Source organism: Gossypium arboreum, chromosome 4, assembly GCF_025698485.1.
Source record: "Gossypium arboreum isolate Shixiya-1 chromosome 4, ASM2569848v2, whole genome shotgun sequence".
NCBI classification, from domain to species: domain Eukaryota; kingdom Viridiplantae; phylum Streptophyta; class Magnoliopsida; order Malvales; family Malvaceae; genus Gossypium; species Gossypium arboreum.
The window spans coordinates 118,323,413-118,336,979 of NC_069073.1; the positions used below are offsets into that span (position 1 = coordinate 118,323,413).

The 13,567-nt window shown below is 33.5% G+C and overlaps 1 pseudogene; it reads right to left on the bottom strand.

The window, feature by feature from the left end:
* Positions 1-721: 721 nt before the first annotated feature.
* LOC108458548 (probable beta-D-xylosidase 5) lies at positions 722-13,461 on the bottom strand (annotated as a pseudogene).
* Between the last annotated feature and the right edge of the window lie 106 nt (positions 13,462-13,567).

The following is a 13,567-nucleotide window of genomic DNA, read 5'->3' on the forward strand; positions in this document are numbered from 1 at the left end:
AACTCGTAACATAAACTAAATCAAAGACTTAAATAATAGTATATATATATATATATATATATATATATTAAATTATGAACACTCATATTACGAGTTAAGGAAAAATATATAAAATTAACACCAATGTTAAGTTGAACTCGCATTTAAAAATCTTAAATATTCTGATTTTACCCTCATTTATTTTTATTTTTATTTTTGAAATTGTAATTTAATCTAATTAATTTTAAAACAAAATATATAATTATTAAAAGGCATCTTATACTTTTATATAGTATGCTATATATATATAAATAGTGGAGAATCGAGGGTTGGCAGGGCCCGGTCCTTCTAAAATGTAAAATTGTTATTTAGGCTATTGAGATTTTTTAAAAATTTTAAATTAGTAAAGGTAAAATTGCACTTTGACCCCCTAAAATTATAAAAATGTGATTTAATCATTTAAAAGTTATAAATATATAAACTATAAAAAATTAAAATTCCATCCGGCCCCCTAAAAAGCTGTTCTAGCTTCGCTCGTGTATATAAATATAAAATATTTTAATTATGATAAGCATAACACGAGTACACCAACTCTTATATCTACTAAAAACAAAGCTAATATCAATATCCCTGACGATATTAGCTCAGTTACTGCTCTCTTAGTATTCTAATACTTCGCATAGCACTATAATTTATTCTAATACAGTACTAAAATGCAGGCTATTATAAGCTTTGCCTGCCATCAAGTAATAGAAACCAAAGGTTCCCCACTTTTATCCCCTACTTGCCTCACAATAAAATGGTGCCTCACTTGGTGCTCACTGGTTGTGCCTACAAAAATGGTATGTTGTTCTATAACCAGTTTCCTCTTCCCTTCAACATCCACTAAGCTCAGGTCTTTGCACACATTTAAGCTCGTTGCCACATACTTGGTCTTCCCTTTCTTAACTCCAACTCTCTCGAACCCGATCAACTGCATGTTCGGTGCACCGGTGACCACTTTCGTGCTTGGTGGCTTCTAAAAAAGGAGAACTACATGAGCTCCGTCTATTGGTCCATTATTTTTAACTCCGATCATGAGGTTGAATTGCAGGTCGTCGCAGTTTGCAACGCTTAATGCGTCGACTGCTTCGTTGTTGTTGGAGTATGGTTCAAGGAGGATGTTGTTTAGTGCTGAGTTGATTAGTATTGTGGAAGGAGCTGATATTATGAATTTTGAGAATGATGAGTAACTTAGCCCGTGTCTGAATTCGTAAAGGGTTTTGCCGATTTAGAATCGGTAGGTTCGTCCAGGGAAGTTTGTGGTGGCGTTGCCTCGTATGTTCATGTCGGTCATCGGGACCTTATCGGGGTACTCTTGGGGGTACCATGTGAATGGTGACCTCCCAGCTGATCATACACCAAGGAAAATTTATTAGCGTGCTGATGTATTGATGTATTTGAGGCAAAATGTAATTAAAAAAAGAATAGAAAAGCCAAACTAGATTATGGTATCTAAATTTGACTTGAGCAATGGCGTCTCCTCCTGCTTGACCAGGATACCCGACCCATAAAATGGCTCCGATTTTTCGCATGTTCCTTGCAAATGTTATATCAATAGGACCAGCAGCCATAACTACAAGGACTACTTTTCCATTTGATGCATTAGCAACATCAATCATTAACTTATCTTGATATCCTGGCAATGTCAAGTTCACTCTATCGAGCCCTTCGACCTCGATCAATTTATCTAGCCCCATAATGAGCAGCATAGCATCGACGTTCGCTGCTGCCTGAACCATGAGATCGATAAATGTATCATTATTGCATTTCACATCTCTGCACCCTACCTCATGTATAACCATTGAGACATACTTTTGCAGCCCTTGTAAAGGGCTAGTATACTGGCAAAGTACACCGGCATAGTTACTTATCATAACCTTCGTGGTATTAGCGTTAGGTCTGATAATGGCTAGAATTTTTATGATGGTTCAAGACAGAGGAAGGACTCCGTTGTTGTCGAGAAAATCTATTCCCTGCTTGGCAGTATTGAGGGCCAGCTTCTAGTGATCATCTGTGCATATATCGGATGGACTAAGTTACCGAACAGAAGTTGTTTTGGGTTTTCATCAAAGAAACCGAACCTCATTAGAACTATATATTTATATATTACATCCTGAGCAACAACAAATTCTTCTACTTTTTTCAAATTGACTACATTCACCATGTATTTCCCCAAATAATTCCCACAATTCATGTTTAAACCTGCTTTCAAAGCAAGGGCCACTGCATCTTCAGGTGTTGCAGTATAATGGTTGGCATTATAATAAACCTCAATTAAGTCAAAGTCTGAAACAATGTATCTGCCAAAAACATTGAGAAATATGCTACCATTAACACTTAGGCTCAGTTTTGGAAAAGAAATTGTGTTTGTTTTAAATTTATTCTTTTTGTTAAAGAGAGGTCGACTTCTTTTGAAGAAGTCTTCAAATTGTTAACTATTTAAAGGAGATGAATTTCCTCAATGAGTTTGTATTGCCCCCAGAACAAATTATGGTTTTGTCTCTCGACGCTACGAAGAGCATGAGTGCCTTGAAAAGCTGCTTATACTAGTCAAACTCCAAACCTAAAAGCATATAGGTAATATTTAGGGGAGGGTACCACTTGATATGGTCGTACCAAAGGCAAATATCCCCCCATTTTCTTGGTTGGTGATCATGTGCTATTCATGCTTTTTATATACGAGATGTTATGTGAATTTATCATTTTTTAGGTAGGCTCTGTAACACCCCCAAACCCTATCCCGTAGTCGAAACAGGATTACAGAGTATTACCAGTCACTTTAGTTTGATTACGATTAACAGAGAAAGAAATAAAATTCAGTTCATAAAATATATCTTATTGTCCCTTTAATGGACTCTCGAGGCTTAAAATGTATGTTAGAACCAAACCGGGACACAATCGGAAGCTTATAAAATTTTTCGTAAAATACTTAAAATTGCCTTTAATGAACAATACCACACGCCTGTGTTGTCACCCTGTGTGACCCACACGGCTTGGACACACCCATGTCCTTTACCCATGTACAACAATGACTTATTACTCATGAATAAACTAGCTTCACACGGCCAGGTCACACGCTCGTGTGCTCAGCCCTTGTTGTATTTTGTTTTTCAAAGTTTAAGTGCAGGTGACACACGGCATATCAAAATGCCCGTGTGCAAGCTGTGTGTCTCACACGGTCTGATCACACGCCCGTGTGACATGCTGTATGGACTCAAAATGAACCTTATAGTTCAAATTTACCAACCCTGCAGACCTTGAATAGCAAGCAATTTAAAATACAATCTTTCAACCAGTCCAAAACATGATTAAACATATCTAATACACACTAAAACCACTAGTATAACGATTTAACTCTCATATTTTCAATAACTATTTAACTTAGAATTTCCAAATATTATACTTAAATACTATCCAAATCAATTCAAAATAAACTATATAAGTGACTATTTTATAAACATAAAATTTTTCTTATATAGATTAACCTTTATCATCCTTACACTAGTAATATTCATACTCAAAATAACATTAAGACAACCTAGGTACATGCCATCCTGAAGATAAGATACATCACCAAATATTTGAGTTCGGGAGTTGGCCTGGATGCTGAGACGTTATTTACTTTGTACCTAACCTGCGCACGGAAACAAACCGTACGTTAAGTATACACTCAGTGGTATTTCTATAAACCAATACTTAATTTATGCATTTATACTTAAACTATAGAATCCAATAAATAAACACATCATTAACATTCAATTAATTGTCTTCATTTTATAATAACATTTATCATTAGAATCGAAACAAGTAAGATATTCAATTCAGTCAGTATCATTCAGTCTTCAGTGCAGTAATTTATCCCTATTAACATAACTCAGACCTGGACAGATACACGGATCTAACCCACACACCGGGATAGTATACAGTTTTTCATCAGGCTAAGTCGGAATACACCATAACGATAATAATAGTAAATAACAATAAGCATAGCGATGAGCGGTACACGAGTACCTCATCGATCGAACCCAAACAAGAATAATGAGTTGACACTTATAGTGCCTTATCGATACAAAGTCAGAATATCCCTGAACACTTCCAATCCTATTGCATGCCAACTATATCCGACTTAGCACGATACTGTTAATAGGGTTTTCAATTTCTTTTTAATTTAAATATTCACATTTCAAAACAGTTCAGTAATATAACAATACTTACCTCATTTTCATTTTTCATACAATTTAAATAGTAAATACAATAAGCAATTACTAAGCTCGGTTTATAGAAATACCAACCATAATTATTGAGTTACTTTTCGTCCACTTTCTCTTTTCCTTTCTTTGTTGACGTTTCCGGTACTACGTTAGCTACGAAAAATTAAACAATTAAAAATTATCAATATACCCTTTCAAACAGATGCAAAAGATTTTTGAGAGGGTTGCGTGATGGATTTAGACTACAGTTGATGCCACTTCGAATTACTGAATTTCCAGATCTTATGAAAAGAGCTAAGATGATTGAACACGTACGGAGGAAAAATTAAGAAGTCTGAAGCTACTCGTTCAACTGAAAAATGTCCTAGAACTGCTAGTTCAAGTTTACAACCTAAACGGTCAAAGGAATCTCGAGCTAATTGGAGAGCTAATTGGAGATTCAACACTAGTGTAACAACCAAATTTTTCAGTGGTGTCGAAAACAGTGATTCGAGATCACTAAATCCGACGAGTAAGTTTAGAAATTTTAACAAATAATAATTATAGGCCAAACGCAAACTTAAAAGAATTATTTTTAATTAGTGAATTTTGCGATTTTAGAAGAATTAATCAGGTAAATTGGGTTGAAAACGAGGTATCAAGACCCCAGATTCATAAAACCGAGCTATAAATATTTTTTTAAAATATTTATGGAGTGTTATTAAGTTAGTATTAAAGTTCCGTTAGAAAATTTTAACGTTTAGTTAGTCAATTAATTAAAAAGGACTAAATTAAAAATAGTGCGAAATTTATTAAATTGTGATTAAATAGTTTAAGTGATTAAAAAGGAGGGATTTAAAAGGAATTGGACCCAAATTGTATGGGCTGGACGGTTGGGCAAGAAAATCAGCAAAAAAGACAAGGAGAAACAAGGGCAAAATGGGAAATTTTGCAAATTAAACATATAAAACAAGACAAATTTGAAAAATCTAGAGATATCATCATTTTTCTTCAGCAAAAATGCCATGGGAGGTCTGAAAGCTGCTGGTTTTTCATACTTTGACATATGTGAGTTCAATTCTTGCCCTTTTCTTTGAGATTTTTATGTTTTTGTGACTTTTACAATACAATTAGGTCTAAGTGTTTAATTCATTAGTTTTTGATTTTATGGACAAAATTAAAAGCTATCATTGATAAGTGTTGGCTGTTTATGATGAAATAAAATGAATTTTAAGCGTTGATTTTGTTGTTTGATGATTTTATCAAGTAAATTCAATAGAAATTGATTTTAGGACCTAATTGTGAAAAAGTTGTGAATTAAGGTTTAGTGTTAAAATTCTGATTTTCAAAGGTTGTGTAATAGTTTAGAATGATGGAATAAAATGTTATTTGAGAAAAATTAGCTTAATAGATGGGCTAATTGAGCAAGGACTGAATTGTATGACCTGTGAAATTTAGAGGAAAAATGGTAATAAACATCTTGAACTAAAACAGCTTTGGACAGCAGCAGTAGGTTAACTTTGAAGAATCACCATAAATTGTAAAAATTGAATTAGAGGATGAATAATATATGAAATTAAATCTTATTGAGTCTAGTTTCTCATAGAAGAAACGGTGTAAGCAATTGAATTGTAAATTATGAGATATAATGAATTTTGTGAGACAATGTCAGAATGAATTCGGGTTCCCCTATTTTGACTTTGGAAAATCACCAAAAATTAGATAAAATTAGTTAGGGGCTCAAATTTATATGCTTAGAATTCTTAATGAGTCTATTTTCAATAGAAATCAATGAGAACATTATCCGAGGTCTGTACTTTAATACAATTAATTTTTAGTGAAGAGAGGTCAGAACTGCCGGATAGTGAAACAGGGGAAACTTAAATGAATAAACTGTACTGATTGGATAAACCAAAAATTTTGAAAATTTTATGGTGGAATGATATGTGAGTCTAGTTGCAGGAAAAATTTACGGATCTTAATTTGGAGCTCTGTAGTTCGAATTATAAATAATTGAGTGACTATGACTCGTGTGAACAGCTTGATGTGAGCATTAATAACTAAATTGTGAAATCGTACTTAGAAGAATGTTATATACATTAAGGATGTGGAATGGAGAGGAGGAGGAGGAAAATAAATGATATATATTTATAAGAAAACAGTATGAGAACAGTACATATCATGACATGTATATATATGACTAGATTCAATATGATGCTTGTTGGGTATGAAGTTGGATTGAAATGCCTAAGGCAAGTATTTTATTCTGCGCATCTGAAATGTGGTATTTTATAAAGATATGATCTAGCTTTAAATATGAATGCTTGATGATTAAGCTGAAAATATTTGGTAAGATGATAATCATGGTATAAAAGTATAAGTGGTACCATAATAGACAAGGTAAAATGAGTATGAGAGACACATGTATGATGACATATAAATGCTATGTTTGTAGTTTAATTGAGAATGTTTAATCATTAAATGAATACTATGTTATATGCTTTTGATTTTCTATAAGTGTGTAAGAGATTAAAGCTGACCAAGGCTTGGAAAATAGCTTAGATATTGACCACACAGGCAGAGACACGGCCGTGTCTCTCAGCCGTATATGAAACACGACTTTAGGACACGGGCGTGCGATGTGGCCGTGTGCCCCTAAATTGATGATGATGTCATAAACAGAAAGCTCCACGGGCAAGGGACACGGGCGTGTCCCAAGCCACACAGGCGTGTGGAATCCACACGGCCTAATCACACCGGCGTGTGGGTACTGTTCACAAGTAAAATTTAAAAAAAAAATTAAGCAAAAAATTTTGATGAGAAATCAGTTGAGTTTTGACTTGATCTTAATGTTCATGTTGGGCTTCGAGGGCCCAAATAAAGGCTGTTATATATATATGATCTCAGAAAGTAAATAGTAATGTTTTGATTAATCTGTAAATGTTCTTTATGTACTGGTAACTTGTAACACTCTGTAACCCTGTTTCGACGACGGATACAGGTTAGGGGTGTTACAACTAGATCAGAAAGAGGTGATAGAAGTCGAAGAAAACAGACAACTGTATCCACTGGTAATGTTAAAAGTCCAAATCAGAATACTGAAATTCCAAAATGTGAATACTGCGGGAACATACATAGGGGTAAAAAAAAGGTACTGAATTATTGACTATTACTGAATTATTGATTATTACTGATGACTGACTGTTATTGAAATGGATAAGTACAAAATACTAATTGAAATGTGATAGTTGAAGTATCCAATTTCCAGGTCAGTATTTATTGGTTAATAAAATTTACAGAAACTGTCTGATAATTATATTAGGGTACTGCTTTCTGATCGATTTAATGTTATTACTGCTTGATGTGATTCTGAATATGGAATGGTTAATTTTGCATGATGCTGTGGTAAATTGCAAGGAAAAATATATTATATTGCAAAATCATGATGAAAAAATATTTTGTTGAATCAGAGAAGATTGAATGATTTGTCTATTATGATAATGTTCATGTTAACTCAAAAATGTGCTGAAAAGGGTTATGGTACTTACTTTGCTTATGTATTGGATATTAAAGTATTTGAGCCAAAGTTTAAATCAGTGGCAATTCTGATATGTTTCTAGAAGAGTTACCCAAATTACTGTTGGTTGAAGAAACTAAATTTGCTATAGATCTTGTGCCTGAAAAAAATCTGAGGTTTTCTGAGACCAATTGGTTATTATCAGAAATTTAAAAAAAAAAATTAGATGATATGGTTACTACAGAAAGATGTGGAATTGGAATGATCTGATAGACGTCAGTAAGATTCTGATTAGTTGAAAGCTTAGTTAACTGATGTATTAGTTCTGGTTTTGTCTGAAATCTAGTAAAGAAACTTGTGATTTACAGGGATAACAGTGTTTTGTTACAAGAAGGTAAACTAATAGTTTATGTTACGGAAGGTTAGAATTACATGGAAATAATTATCTAGTACATGGTTTGGAAGTGGTAACTATTGTCCTTGTATTAAAATATCATAATGTGATAATTGAATCTCATCCAGGAAAAGCAAATGGAGTTATGTATACTCAGAATTAAAAGTTTTACTTTGTGTTACGAGCTATGAACATTCGACTGTTATTACCTGATGATGGCACAACGAGTTATTGGTGAAATACGTATTGTATACAGATGACTTTTGATTAAAAATTTTCAGATTGAATCCGATGATTGTCTGCTATTTAGAAAAAAAGTTGTACGGAAGAATTCAGAAGCTTATCCAGAATATTTTGCCTGAAATTTATAATAGTATCATCCCTATGCATTCTGGAAGAACTAAGTTATACAATGATTTGAAGAAGATGTGCTGATGACTTGGAATGAAAAGTGAAATTTTGAACTTGTATATGAGTGTTTATACAGTCAGTGATGATATCAGAATGGAAATGGGATAGAATTTCTATGGGTTTGAATTAGAATCAACTCTATATGCGAAAAAGAAAGATGATATTTGAATACTCGTCGAAGGTATGATGAAATCTACATATTTCATTCCGGTATGAATAAATTTCTTACTTAATACTTGTTTGAAATATAGGTTTCTAGAATGATCAGATTACATGGTATGCCAGTTTTAATATTTATGATTAAGATACATGTTTACATTCTGATTCTAGAACAAGTACAATAAGTTTTGGGTATACGATAATAGTTTTCAGCACTGTATAAAGCTTCGTATGATTATGAATGTAAAACTGCACAATATTTGATTGAATATGGTGAGAAAAAGAATATGCAGAATTGTTTGATTCGTGAAACTGAAAAAAAGTGGAAGTGATTTAAGATAGGTTAAAAATAGTATTAGATTGTCAAAAATTCTATATGGGTATTGAGTGAAAGAAAAATGATTGAACTAGAATTAATTCAAGAAACAGAAAATACTGTCAAGAAAATTCAAGATAGACTGAAAGCAGCTTTTGACAGACATAAAATCATATAAAGACTTAAAACGTCGGGATATCGAGTATTCTGCTAATGATAAGGTATTTCTAAAAGTTTATATGAAATTAAGCTTTTGTTCTGTTTGGCTATGTGAAATTGTAGAAAAGTTAGACTGATAACGTATTGGTTGGTATTGCCTTTGAAGTTACAGAAAAAATTATGAGGTTTTTCAGGATTTGGTACTCAAAAGATATAGATCAGATCTTCCACATGTTACCTTGACAAAGGATATTGAAATTTGAACTGATTTGTTGTATGAAGAAGAAGAATCGATTGAAATACTAGATTGAAAGGTGAAGTTATAATATTGAAGAAGCAACGTGGGAACCAGAGGATACAATGAGATCACAGTACCCCCATATCTTTTCAGGTAAATTTCGAGGACGAAATTTATTAAGAGGGGGAGAAATATAACGACCCAAAGCTTACGGGTATCAAAAAATCAAATTTTTGGGTCATTTTTTCCACAAAATAAATTCGTAAATATTTATTAGAAATATTTACGAAGCTAGTAGATAGTTAATTAGACATTGGTTAAGTTAATTAGCTTGAATTAAAGCTAATTTAGTGAAAGGACTAGATTGAATATAGTGTAAAAGTTTAATTATAGATTAAAGAAAATTCAAAGGACTAAATTAGTAAATAAATATTAAGTGACAAGTGTATGGTAAAAATTAGTTACATGTGTATAAAATATAATACATACATATGTATTACAAGTATATGTTTACTTATTATTTAAGTAAAATATGATAATAATAATAATAATAATAATAATAATAATAATAATAATAATAATAATAATAATAATAATAATTACTAAAATATAATAATAAAATCTAATAATTAAAAGTAAATAAAAGAAACAAAATAGAAAAAGGAACAGAGAATGAAAACGAAATAAAAGAAAAGAAAATGAAAGAAAAGAAAAGGAAAAATTAAGGTTTTGAAGTTTGAAGCTTATTTAGTAAGCCAATTTAGTCCATTTTCTTGTAATTTTGATGTTTTGAAATTTTAGAATAAAGCCCTACTTGAATTATGTTGAAATTTAGAAAGTTAGTGAATTTTTAGATATTAACTAGATTGAACAAGTAGATGAATTATGAGATAAAATGATAAAATTCAAGTTAGAAGTGGGAGAAGGATTGAATTGTAAAAAGAGATATAAATTTTGTTATAGTAAGGACTAAATTGTCTATATTGTAGAAATAATATTTTATGGAGTAAGTTAAGTGCTAAAATTTGTTAAAAATGGATTAGAATGAAAATATGGGATTGGTTTTGAAAGAAAAGAATTAGCTATGATTTAAGGACTAAATTAGAATTTATGTAAAAGTTGTGTGGAGATTGAAATGGATAGTGTGAAAGGGTATATTGATAATTTTTAATTGTTTAATTTTTCGTAGCTAACGTAGTACTGGAAATGTCAACAAAGAAAGGAAAAGAGAAAGTGGACGAAGAGTAACTCAAGAATTACGGTTTGTATTTCTATAAACCGAGCTCAGTAATTGTTTATTGTATTTACTATTTAACATTGTATGAAAAATGAAAATGAGGTAAGTATTGTTATCTTACTGAACTATTTTGAAATGTGAATGTTTAAATTAAAAAGAAACTGACAACCCTATTAACTGTATCGGGCTAAGTCGAAAATAGTTGGCATGCCATAGGATTGGAAGTGTTCAGGGATATTCCGAATTTGTGTCGATAAGACACTATAAGTGTCAACTACTATTATTGTTCCGGATTTGTTCTGATGAAGTATTCTGTGTATTGCTATTGCTATTGTTACTGTTACTGTTACTGTTACTATTACGATGTATTCGGGCTTCGGCTGATGAAACACTGTATACTATCCCAGTGTGTGGGTTGGATCCGTGTATCCGTTTAGATCTGAGTTATGTTAATAGGGGTAAATTACTGCATTGAAGACTGAATGATACTGACTGAATTGAATATCTTACTGGTTTCGATTCTAATGATAAATGTTATTATAAAATGAAGACAATTAATTGAATGTTTATGATGTGTTTATTTATTGGTATTTGTATTGGTTGTGGTTTGAAATTTGCAGGGTTGGCTAGTAAAGTGTGAAAGGTTCATTATTGAGTCCACACGGCCTGGCACACGGGCGTGTGACCAGGCCGTGTGAGACACATGACTTGAAATCAGGCATGTTGTTAGGCTGTGTGTCCCCTGCATCCTTAAATGTGAAGTCAGGATAGTACATGGGCAAAAGACACAGCCGAGTGTCTTGGTCGTGTGAAAGGCACAAGTTTCAAGCATGGTCGTGTGTCAAAAATGTGTGAAAATGGCTTAAAAATGGTGAAAAATCAGTTTAGCACACGGCCTAGCCACATGGGCGTGTGCCCAGGCCATGCGCCCCTCTGATGCTTAAGAAATTGCAAGTTAGAATTGCTGACGGGCTGGCCACACGGCCAAGGGAGCCACACGGGCTTGCCACACTGGCATGTGCCCATAACTTCAAGAAAATTTTTTCGAAGTTTTCCGAAGTTACTGGTTTAGTTCCAAATCACTTTTAAAGCATGTAATGGGCACCGTAGGCCCATATTAGGGACTTTATGGTGAAATTTGAAATGTTTTGATTTTGAATGCAAATTTATGACTCGATTTTGTAATAAATGCTAGTGTATAAGTCCGGTAATGCCTCGTAACCCTATTTCAGTGACGGATACGGGTTAGGGGTATTACAAACTCTCAAAGCACTCGTACTTTTTGCAAAGCCAATAGACAAAATTCCAACTTGACCTGAGGACAATACCGACCCTCTAAACAAAATATACTTTGAATATTTCTTCGGAAAGAGTCAACCTCCATTCAATGATATTTTATTTTTTCAGGATTTCTTTAGTCCGTTGAAAATAGAAATATACCCATCAAGTCCACATTGGCCTCTAACTATGCCTTTGAGAAGGTCTGGATCAGCACAAGTAGGGATGTCATTCACCCTATTGTATGAGCACATTACACTGCTCACATGTTCTTCCACAACACAGCTCTTAAATGGTGGCTGATACATATCTTTCAAGTCCTGCTTCGTAACCTGAAAAAAAAACCCAGTAATTTATGTTACTTGTACTCTTCATTTCTCTTAAAATAATCGTACCTGACATGCATTAAGACACGGAATATTGATATCCACATCGGACATACATGTTACAACACAAATTTCATGTTTATGTATATACCTTTGCATCAAAACGGAACCGATCCACGCTTTTCCAGTTGTCCACATCATAAGCAATGTAATGCTTACAATAACTTGAAACCTTAAGCTTGTCCCCCATGGAGCCAATTTCTTGCAATCCTCGTATGTAATTCACAGCATATTTCGAGACCACCATAGGGTCCTCCCCCGGAGTTTCTTGTCCACATCCCCATCTTGGGTCGCGAAACACATTAACATTAGGGCTCCAATATGTCAACCCGACTAGACCGACATTGTACATGGCTCGAGCCTCGGTCGAGATAACTCGCCCCATCTCGAGCCACAACTTCTCGTTGAAACTCGCGGCAGATATAATCACCACGGGGAAACTAGTGTCGCTGGGCACCGTGGCATTAAACCGAGTGCCTGGATTAAGGTTCGACACACAGTGGAGGGCCTCCGACCACCACTGGTAAGTTGGCACCTCGAGCCGGGGAATACCAGAGGCTGTGTTCACCAACTGTTGAACCTTTTCTTGGAGTCTGAGGCGTGAAAAAAGATCCTTGGTTCGGTCCTGGTAAGATAAGGTCGTGTCACAAAAGGGGAACTTGCTCGTATTAGGATCATTTTTTTCGCATGCAAATGGCTGAGCTTGAGTGTTATATGGGAAAAGAACTAGGAAAAATGAGAGGCATAAAGTAAAAGAAAACTGGGTTTTCAATTTCATGGCTTAATTTTGCTGGTTTAGGTCAGTTTTCATAGTGGAATATTGCTACCATGCAGCTCTTTTATAGTAGTAGTTGAAGTTTCTAAAGGTTGCTTGGGGTTAATTCTATTAAAAGTCCCTTAGATTATGACTTTAATTTTAAATTAGTCTCTAAACTTCAAGACATTCTAAATGAACCCTTCCATTAGCCTAACATCAACTTTAGGGGGGAAGCCAACAACTATGTGAAGAAAAACTAAAAAAAATTGTATTAAAATTACTTAAATTAAAATTTTAACTTCTAAAGGGGCCAAAATTGTGATTTTCCATTTAATAAGGCTAAAGAAGCTTAAAATAAACTCTATAAGAGACATTAAAAGTGCAATCACAGCGAGCAAAATCCGATTCGATTCGAAAAGTTCGATAAAAAAATTCAAATTTTGACATCAGTATTGTTGTCAATGCAAGAAGACGTAAGTTTGAGTGTGTTGTATTATTCTTCAA